Source organism: Ascidia mentula, chromosome 2 (assembly GCF_947561715.1).
Source record: "Ascidia mentula chromosome 2, kaAscMent1.1, whole genome shotgun sequence".
Lineage (NCBI taxonomy): Eukaryota > Metazoa > Chordata > Ascidiacea > Phlebobranchia > Ascidiidae > Ascidia > Ascidia mentula.
The window spans coordinates 18,776,368-18,787,622 of NC_138567.1; the positions used below are offsets into that span (position 1 = coordinate 18,776,368).

General features: G+C 41.2%; 1 pseudogene; it reads left to right on the forward strand.

Annotated features, from left to right (window-relative positions):
• The first annotated feature begins 4,890 nt into the window (after positions 1-4,890).
• Positions 4,891-11,027, forward strand: LOC145890310 (uncharacterized; annotated as a pseudogene).
• Positions 11,028-11,255: the final 228 nt, after the last annotated feature.

Here is an 11,255-nt window from a genome sequence, read left to right on the forward strand (position 1 = left end):
CTTAACTTGAAATTTATGTTAAGAAATATACGTTTCTGACTCGTCGGGGTCACCACTAAAGCGTTACACAGCTTTATTCCGTTGCAAAGTTAAGAATGGCAAAAGGCAATTAATCCGCTTCGCTAAAATGCGGTAAAGTGAGCGCTACAATGTCACATTTACACCACCTGCATCCATTGGGGAAGGAGAATCAGGTGAATTTATTAACTTTTGTGTGCAGATTGGAGGGTGTTATTTAGACACCACTAGCTAAAAGGACATCACATGAATTTGCACGGCCTTTCGACTGTGGCCATTACAAAGATCAAGGACATGTAAGCCTAGTTTCTCCCATAAAAGGTCAAAATTGGGTGTTGTTGTACCATTTGTTGGGAATGGCTGTAGGGGAGACCGGGGATAGCTCGGACGGTTTTGGGAAAATTGCTCATATTTTTTTTAAATTATGAACTACATTCTTAAATTTTATTTTATTGTAACTAGTAAAGCATTGCTCAAAAAACAAAAGGGTTTTGGTTCGTTTTAGCTCACTAAAAATGCTCATTCAGCCAATTTTTTAAGCAGGTCTCAAATGTCCGGGGTGACATCGGACATGACCGGGGATATCTCGGACAGCAAGTTTTAAACAAATATCTGAAATCAAACTTGGCGCAATATCACCATTGGGGCATTAGCGCATAAAATATCATTCAAGATTTCAGGAATCGGGGCGTGGCCACTTATGGTTTCGACCCTTCCATACGTTCATGCTTTGGGTAACTCGTGTACTTTTAGGACAGCACGGATATCATAGATTTTCGGGTCAACAAACGATGTTTTATGTTTGGGGCTTATTTTTACTGCCAAAATTCGATCATTTCATACAGCCTCTGTATATTCTCTTCTATGACCGATAATTTTTCATAAAACTCAAAAAGTGTGGCCTTCTGGCGATTTCTTGCCATGATGTCCGAAGTATCCCCGACCACGTGACGACAAAGAAATTATTAAAATATGGCCTTGTCTTTAAAGGTTACACAAAATCACCATTGGCCTATCTAAGAATACACATATGAATATGCAATCAACCAAAAATTACTGCATTTTGATTAACTGTGACTGATATATAACCTTACACATACAAATTGAAAAACTTGGTTTCACTGATAAATTGACTTTTTCGATTATAATTTTTTAAGCAGACATGATTTTATTCCAAAGTTCCTGTTAAACGTTTTATGGAGACATAAAGCTTTTGTATCAGTGTCTTAACAATACCTAATTGTGACGTAAAATACCTGGTCCGAAGTATCCCCGGTCTCCCCTACCATTGCTTTAAAAAACCAGCTTTATCACAGTCACGTACGAAAGAAAGACTTGTATTTTTACATTTTTGTTAATTATAAACCTATTGCAGGGATTTTGGCTTGTCGTAATTCGAATATTTATTGATATTTTGTTTAAACTTGACTTTTGAAACCGCTTTATACACTTTTACATTTACACTCGTCTTTCTGGCGCCTTCGCTAGTTATCTCGCTTGCGCTACTTCTTCTAAGTTTCCTTTGTCGCGTAATCGCAGCAATTATCTATCTGTCTTTGTCTCTATTTTTTTTGCGACTCTTTTCACAAATAAACGTATCATAGTTTTCGGTCTCCTAGATCATGGTGTTCGATCTAACAGATCCCAATTTGATCTCTCAGATCATGGCTTTTGGTCTCATTTTGTTCTGACAGAAGCTGCAGGCAGAATGTTGTCTCACCGGGACTTTCTGGACAGGTCTGATGTTGGGTTCGCGGTGATGCAATTCCTGCAAAATCTTTCGACATACCAACTGCGACCCTTCAATATAAAGGAGCTAAAACGTACACGTCTGGACATCACACCAACTGATGAAATATGTCAATTAGTTCACAATTTAAAGGGTTGAGAGCAAAAAAATGAAGCCATTAGAGTTCATTATGATATACAAAAAAAATACTGCCAATTGTTTCGAAAAACCTGTTCCTGTCACTCAGACTAAAAAATTGATATCAAAGGGCTCTAGCCCGCGCTGAAGATCATTCTGTAGAAGTGCACGAAAAGTTCTTTCACATTACTGACCCCGGAACAATAGTAGAAAAAGCTAGAAATGTTCTTGAAAATATATATTGGATTCGCATCGGGGCTACTCCACAGTGGACCAAGGAGAGCCGGACAACGTTAATCCCAAAGAAGAACACGGACCTCCGCGACGTCGGGAATTGGCGGCCCATCACCATCGGGTCGCATCTCCTATACGAAGATCCTATCCCGGCGTCTCCAGACGAGTGTTGACCAGATGGTTAACCATCGTCAGAAGGCCTTTCGCCCGGTTGAGGGATGTGCGGAAAACATCATAATCCTCAACAACATCATCAGATATGCCTCAACATCAAGGCGCCGCACAGACCCCGCCGTGGCCATACTAGACCTTGCAAATGGTTAGTCACCATTCCGTTGTTCGAGCTCTTCACAAGCATGGAGTACCGCAACCCTTCATAAACATCATCAAAGACCTCTACCAAGGATGCACCACCACCATATCCCTTGGCGGAGAGTAGACGTCCCGCATCAACATCACCAGGGGCGTCAAGCAGGGTTGCCCGCTATCACCTCTGCTCTTCAACATCATCATCGACGAACTGCCCACCAGCCAAGGAGGCCGGGTCTCGTTCTGGTGGGTAACTCACCGGAAGGAACACAACATCTCCTCAACCAAACCAACTTGTTCTTCCACAGCTGAGGATTGCGGCTTCAACCGAAGAAATGTTTCTCCCTCTGGATCACCCACACCCGGGGCAAGGGTGCGGATCACTCCTTTCCTCACCATCGAAGAGCACCCTGTGAGAACCATCAAACCCGGGGAGTGGGTGAGATACTTGGGCATCAACATCGGCCCTCAGGGGACCTGCAAGATGCAGAAAGAGAAGATCACTTCAGACCTCCAGCGGCTCCTGAGGGCCCGTCTCAAGCCGCAGCAGAAGATCTACATGCTGCGGCACCACACAGGCTTGTCGAATCCTTGGATCCGCCTTAGCCCCGACAACATCTTCGAAGAAGACTGCAGGCAGAGGTCGGGAGCGGAGAAGAAATAACAACAACCACTATTCTCCGCGCCAGAGCTGAGTGGTTGAAATTCAAAACGAAAAACGCAGAACAGAAGAGGAAATTCTGCCAAGGAGTTGACGGATTTATTGACTGTTCGTCCGAGAAGGCTGGAACGGAGTGCAGATGCAAAACCGTTTTTGTAGTTTTAAGCATACGCCTGATCTTAATGGTTACGTTAATCTCATTTTGTATTTTAAAACTGCTTTCTACTCTTTTACATTTACACTCTCTGTCTGACGCCATCGCTAGTTATATCGCTTGCGTTCGCTAAGTTTCCTTTGTCGTGTAATCGATGCAATTCTTTCCACAAAACAGGTCACAATGTGATCCCACAGATTTTGGTCTTGTAGACCAGCACAGATCTCGGTTTTGTTCTGACAGGACCTGCAGGCCGCATGGTGTCTCACCGGGAATTCAGTGTTGATGTGGGGTCTTCGACAACGGAAGCCTCTCAAGAGAAAAACCGATTCCCGAGCGTAGTGGACAAAATCACGCAGCAGGTTGAACGGTCAGCCTGGAGGAATAGATGGGAGTCAATCTGGGAGCCTGATGCCAAGCGCGACGGATTGCACCTCAAACCTGATCTGGCCTTGAACAGGAGGTCGACCTGACGCGTGTTGGACACTTTGATAGTGGCCGACAATGCGTTGCTGGCACTAGAGGTAAGAGCGAAAGTAGCGAAGTGTAGTCGAACGGTGGGCTAAGATCAACACCACTAGAGCCGGTCCGTACCTTCATATCCGTCGTTACAAGCGCTTGCGTATGTTTTATCAAAGGTTTCTGTGTCTAAGTTTGTTTGTGTTTTTTGCAGGTAGAGAAAAAAAAACGTTTGCGAAAACAAGAACGTGATAATGAGGGTCTGCGACGCTTTGGAGAACGTGGATATTTTGGTAAAATGGACATTGGATTTGTCTTGGTCTTACTGTGCGCATTGTTTTTCGGTAAACACGTGTAATATCCGTCCCGGTTTATGCGTCCTCGCTTTTCCACATTGAAGACAGTCAATGTAAGGGAAATTAAACAGTTCCTCGAATTGCTGATTGATCACAAAAAGTTGAAACCTCTGGCGAGCAATCAATTCTGGCATTTTTTGCGTTGTACGTGAATTGCACTCGGCGATTACAGAACTGTAGGGTTGCTGTAACTCTGATACAGAGCTCTGTACTTGAATTCAGAGTCGGAGTAGGCTGTTGACAGCTTATCATCATCTAGTAAATGATGGAAGGAGTGCTTAACTTCGGTAGGCAACAAGAGAAAGCTTTATTTAGATCGCGAATCCCCTTTTTGGTGTGGGTACTATTTTGCATACGTGTACATGGACTGTTTTTTTTTATATTGGCAACGGCAGCATGCATATCTCGTGGAAGCTGTTCAACAGTTGATTCATTATCTACGCATTCGTTGGTAGAATAAACAACTCTTCCCAACTTCGAAACGTTCGCGCATATTATGTCGGAACTACTACGTGGTTATGTTACTGGTACTCGTGGAAAGACCATTTATTGGCAAACATCCTGGAAAAATCCTCCAATGTCCTATAGATTCGAACATAACCTTTTGTCATTGCATGGATGGAAAACAATCGCATTTTTCTCCAAGGCATTAAATAACGCGCAAAAAAATTACAGTACCTTCGACAGAGAGTTACTTGGGATTTATTTAGCGATTAAGCATTTTAAGGATATACTGCAGGGAAGGAATTTTAATGTTGTCTCAGATCATTTATCTTTGGTTAAGGCTTTCCGATCAAAGACGAGCAGTTTCACTCCGAGGCAAAACCGTCACATGGATTATATTGCCCAGTATAGAAGCGATGTTGAATTTCTAAGTGGTTTTCAAAAAGCAGTAGCAGATGGTCTTTCCCGAATCGAAGTAAATGCAATTTCCCTAAATGACAGCTTACTTTCGTTGAATGATTTAGCTCAGCATCAGCAAGATACGGACTTTCAGGAAAGCTTACAGGACTTGTATGGTTCATTGGAGGTAACAGAAAGGCAAGTTCCCAACAGTGATTTGAAGTTGATTGGCGACAGACCTATTGTTCCTCATGCTTTGAGGAAACGTGCTTTTCACACGCTTCACGGATTATCTCATCCAGGTGTAAAAGCGACACGCCGCTTGGTGGCTAGTCGTTTTGTTTGGCACGGTCTTAATCGAGACGTCAATGAATGGAGTCAAACTTGTTTGGAATGCCAACGTTGCAAAGTTAGACGGCATGTACGAGCACCTTTGGGCAAATATATTGAACCCACAGGTAGATTTCAAGATGTCAATCTTGATCTTGTGGGGCCATTACCATTATGTGATGGATATTCCTATTTATTAACATGTTGTTGCAGATTTTCTCGTTGGTTCGAGGCAATACCATTGCATAACATTACCGCCGAGACTTGGTGCGCCACTGCGGGTTTCGACAGATCGCGGTAGTCAGTTTACCTCTGAAGCATTTAATGATTTTTGTGTGCAATAAATTTACAACGCAACGGATTCATCGAGATACAACATAAGTATTTAAAATCTGCTCTCAAATCTCATAATCAACCAAATAATTGGAACGCCAATACGCCAATTTAGGTCTTGTACTTTTGGGTTTACGCAGCGTTTTTAAGCCAGACATAGGTGCATGTGCTGCTGAATTAGTCTATGGCCAAACGTTGAGATTACCTGGTGAATTTTTTAAGGAAATTGTACCGGAAACATCTGTATCCAATTATTCCAAGCAATTAACCGCATTTATGTCACATTTGAACTTTGCAAATCGTAAGCCGCAGCGACAGGTTAATGTTTATGTCGACCCCGTTCTAGCGAGCTGCACACATGTTTTTGTGAGAGTACACGCCAAGAAAGGAACATTATATCCAGCTGATGATGGTCCATGTAAGGTGTTGAATAAACATCCAAAGTTTTTCACCTTAGCTATGAACGGACGAGAAAACACAGTAACCATTGATCGACTTAAAGTCGCTGATCCAAATGTTCATACAGATTCATCTATAGACACAGACGTAATAACTGATAACTTTCCGACGTTGCTCCACTTATCGTTTCCCCTGATCAGGATACACACGTCACTAGAAGAGGACGCATAATCCGAAAACCTCTTCGATATCGCGATTAGATACGAACGTACAACAAAATGTACCAGTTAGGTTTCATAGGGGTGGTTCATAGTGGTATGCAGCCATTTACGCCATACCCGAACCCACCATCTGTAAAAAACAGGAATCTCAAATTTTTAAGACATGTTCTGGCCAACTCTATAATCCATCTACTGACTTTATTCGTTCAGAAGTATATTCCTGTCAAATTTTTGAATCATCTTTCGAATCTCATTTATATTCCACACTAAGAAATCCATGGCACCACCGTCTTCAGGGGCCTGCGAAGATTGGCAACGCACTCATAGCGCCGCCCTAATTGGACGATTAACCCAATCCGCTGATAATGTTTGGTCATCCTCTAATGAAATAAAGGTGAATTATAGATGGCCTACCTCTTCGAAGGGAACTGTTCAAAATGGTGTTTTGACAAAGTCCACTATTTTATATGATCCCATACATAAACAAATGAAGGGTGCATTAGGAATTATGTCAAAATGCAATATTCATCGAGGTAGCTGCACAGTGGGGACACGTATTTTTACCTGGGCTGTACCGCATAAAGTCGACTGTCCAGTAGTCACACCTTTGGGAACTCATGGACTAACTTTACATTTTAGACAGGATGAGAAATACTATTTGTTCGAAGGCAATTTGTTACGGACAAGACGCCATCTGTACGGGAGGCATGATTATAGTGCCGAGTAATTGTGATGTCCCCCTACAATTACCCCTTATGATCCCTAAGGCGAATTTTACTCCTAGAGGCGACTTTTTATCAATGAAGCAATGGACACCGTATCATCATCGATTAATGATTTAACTGCTAGCATCCACTTTAACTATATCAAGACAATACCCAGGGGAAATCCTTAGAATAACTGTTGGTGATTTAATGACTGAAATTTCTTGCGAAAATATAAACGGTACAATTGTGGAAGAGTTACGTCATAAAAATCTATTTGCCACAAGACCTTTAATTAAATACATTGATTCTAAAGGTAGACAATTATTCAGAGATGGTTTCGTATATCCCACAGTTAAGTTTGTCGAGAACTATGTACCCGGTAGAGTTATGTCTTTTAGGATTAATAACACTTTTTACGTTTATGATAATTATACACTTGTACATGCGGATTCTAAAGTAGATTTTATAACACATCAAGAGGAATTGGATTTTCAAACGTATGAAGATAATTTACCCCGACCTAGTAGTGGTTTTGAAGATTTAAACTCTTGGCACAACTCAGCCAATCGCGCTTAACAAACAACTGAAGTTGATGTATCCTACTTATCTTCAACGATCGAAGCGGCTTCCAAAAATGCTTTGCACCTTTTTTATGTTTTGTCTTTTTAGTAATTTATATATTAGCTGGAATTTGGGCGATTCTATTGACCGGATGGGTAATTAAGATTTACGGACGATTAGCCTGGAACAGATTAATGGCATTTCGAGAACCAAACGGAGATGAACAAACAGAAGGTGACAATGTAGCCTCTGACTTTCAGGCCAAGCCTTTATACCCGAAATTGTTTTAAAAACGGACTTGTTCAAAAACCAATGTATTCTGTTGTGAGGGGAAACTTTAGCGATTAATTTGAAACGAATCGCCGGACTCTTAAACTTGTCATACTCTTTTGTGAGTAACTATCAGACTGATTAAGGACCAGTATAAAAGTTATCTTGGTAATGGTGTTTTCAATGCAAATGCATCGGGCAATCGCGCAATGACGCGACCGCGTACTTTCTACGCAATCCCTTTTTTATCCATTTTTGTACACAGAACTCTATTTTATCGGACAATGTCCGAAGAAGCAGCGTACGACTGCTTGGTCGCTATAAGGTGCATGTAACTATCGCCTTATTTTGCATATGCTCAAGTAAAATCATGGGCATAGCGCTGAAATATCATGCGTTGGGCCGTGGGCCACTTGTAAAAATCCACAGTGATTTGCCTACGATGTTCAATCGCACTGGTAAATTTTAATAAGCGACTTATTTTTCAGACCGCAGATACGGCCACTCATTGTAACACACTGCAAGTCTATAAATTGCATTGCGGGAGATTCATGATAAATCCAAGTCGTGGATTACATTTCACATTTGCAAATTCTTGTCATTAGCCCGCACCAAGTGGACTGTTTTAACCGTGTCAATCCTACCAAGTACAAAGGCTCGTTTAATTTGTATCTCATTGGAATTGCTGAACATATGTCAAATGTCGAACCTATTTGTATTGGTATATACCTCCTTAACACACGAAATAGTTACTCACAAGTTATCACAATCGCGTTGATTTTTTTTTATCGCAGTTGGATATAATCGCTATTGTCTCCGCAGCGCAAATATGTAAACATAGAGATGTATATTATAACAGTATGTCCATCATGCAACTCGGTGAACAAAGTATATTGTTGTCACGTATATTCTACATTTATTCCCCATTATATTTTGAATATTGTATTTATTTAATACCGTACGTTTGAGTTTGCTTTCCAGAGATGTACGAATCAGTAAGAAGAAACACATGGATATCACATCGCGTGCAACGACGATCTTTCGAGTGCACGATCGAAAATGTACATTAGTTGAAGACGTTCCATCGCAATCAACTCCACCAGTTGTGCTTTTTAACGACCTCAATCGAGTACGTGGAGTTGAGAGAGATTTCACGATAACAACAACTCAGCCAAGAGTCATCAAGATAAAGGTCCTCTGGAAGAGCGGAAAAGTCACAACAAACAATTAACGTTAACGGACATCGAACAACAAACGAAATTCTCCACACCAGCTGTAGACAAGAACATCCAAGAGATTTTACTGAAACAAAACTTTTCCGGAAAACACTTTGGTGGAAGGGAAGTTCTGCATCTATCACATCATATTTGAAAACAATTCCCAGTATTATAGTACTATTGTTAACAAGCAATTGCTTTGTCCCTACAACAACCGGTTACAATTCATCAATTATGTGGACTGACAAGCGCCTCGTCTACGTCATCAAGACGTTCGACAACAATCTTGTCATCACCTTTTCCAACGTCAGTTCTTTCTTTTACCTGAGCTATATTCATCATGGGTCGGGAGAGAATCAACAGGGGGAAAATCACCAGAGAGAGAGACAAACTAAACCCGCCAAACAAGACCATAAGTCAAAGAGTAAATCAAAAGAAACAATTGTGTTGATTGTCGCCAAGCTATACGAGTTTTATTGTTTTAGAACCGATTGATGCGTGGTTTGTAAGTTGTTGATGGTTTTATTGAAGGATAAATCTTAAAGGTCTATAGTCTTTGTTTAAACAGTAACGCAGGAGTCAGATATACGGCAGTGTTAGATTTTGTGCTACGTTCCCGAACGGTCAGTGCATATGCAGGCTTTGAAATAGCACGACGTTTGACCGTAATTAAGGCCCATGGAAAAATAATGTTAAAATCTTTTACGGCCCCTTTTTTGTTTATGATTTAAATCGTCATTATGTTATTTGGTCATATCACTTGCTCATATGTTCAACAACCCTCTTGATTTTTGGTTATCCCTTAAAGTCAAAATTAAATCCCTCATTATTTTTCATTCGAAACGCTTAGTTAAAGAATCCCGTGATTAGGTTTCTTCCCTACAACAATCCCTTGACAACATTCGAACTACTCTTGATTTTTCTCCCGTGAAAGAACATTTTAATTCCTTTTATTCCGTTAAAAAATCCTTATCCCGTTCTAACTTGATCCTATAAGGCTCTTTACTCAAAACTTCTTCCTTTTTGAATTTAAACCCCCTATTTTTGAGTTGCAAGATTCTTTTGGTCTCCTTTTAACTTCCCCCAAAGAAATGCTTTCACATACTTTTGATTTTTTTAAGTTGTTATATTCTAATCAAAATCTTGAGTTACCAACCCCCACGAACATTTTTCTTAAACAACCTCCTAAGTTTATTCCTGATTCTTTTTTAGAAAATTTATCTGCCCCCTTTTCAGTTTCAGAAGTTAAAAAATCGGTTTTTCTTTTTCACTGCGGTAAAACCCCCGGCCCCGACGGTCTCAGTTCAGAGTTTTACAAACTGTTCTGGGACCTGATCGGGGCCGACCTCACATCAGCCCTTAATTTTTCTTTTCTTAACGCTTATGCCCCTCCTAATTTTACAGCAGGCCACATTACTCCTATTTTCAAAAAATCTGACCCTTCTTTATTATCAAATTATCGCCCCATATCCCTTCTTAATTTAGATTTTAAAATTTTGACTAAAACACTTAATTTACGCATTACCCCTTTTATTTCACAGTTAATTTCCCCCAATCAGTTTGCCCAACCTGGTTTTACTTCTTCTCATGCAACTACTCTCCTCCGCGACCTTCACTACTCATCTAAAAAACGTAATTCGGACTCCTTTTTTATCTCTCTTGACTTCCGAAAAGCTTTCGATTCCATCTCTCATGACTGGCTCCTTTTGCAATTACAACTAAAACGCTTTCCCCCGCTTTTTACTGATTTTTTATCTTCACTCTATTCTTCATCCTCATCACAAGCCCTCCTCAACGGGTTTCCCGATCAGGAGAGGTGTTAGGCCCCTTAGCCTGACCCTCTTCCTGATTGCTGTCGACCCGCTTCTTGCTGCCCTTCAAAACCACCCTTCAATTAGATCTATTCCCGCACCATGCCGTAACGTACCCAAAGCGGTCGCCTACGCGGACGATGTCACCCTAGCGGTGACCGGCCGCGACTCCCTCTTACTTGCCCTCGACCTCGTCACAAATTTTTCCAGTATATCAGGCTTAACCGTTAATCCCACCAAAACCCAGGCGATCGCCACCATCAATCCCCCCTCATAATTTTACCCAATACAGTATAACTTGGAACAGTAAGGCCATAAGCCCATTAAACATACCAATTGGACACCCCAGCTCAATCACCGCGGCATGGCGCAAAGCCATTTTCTCTTTACGTACCCGTGTTTCCTCTATAAGCGACCCCTTTCTGACCTATGATTCGAAAAGCATCCTCACTAAAACATTACTCCTTCCCCATATTTCTTATCTAGCTAAATCGTACCCTCTCCC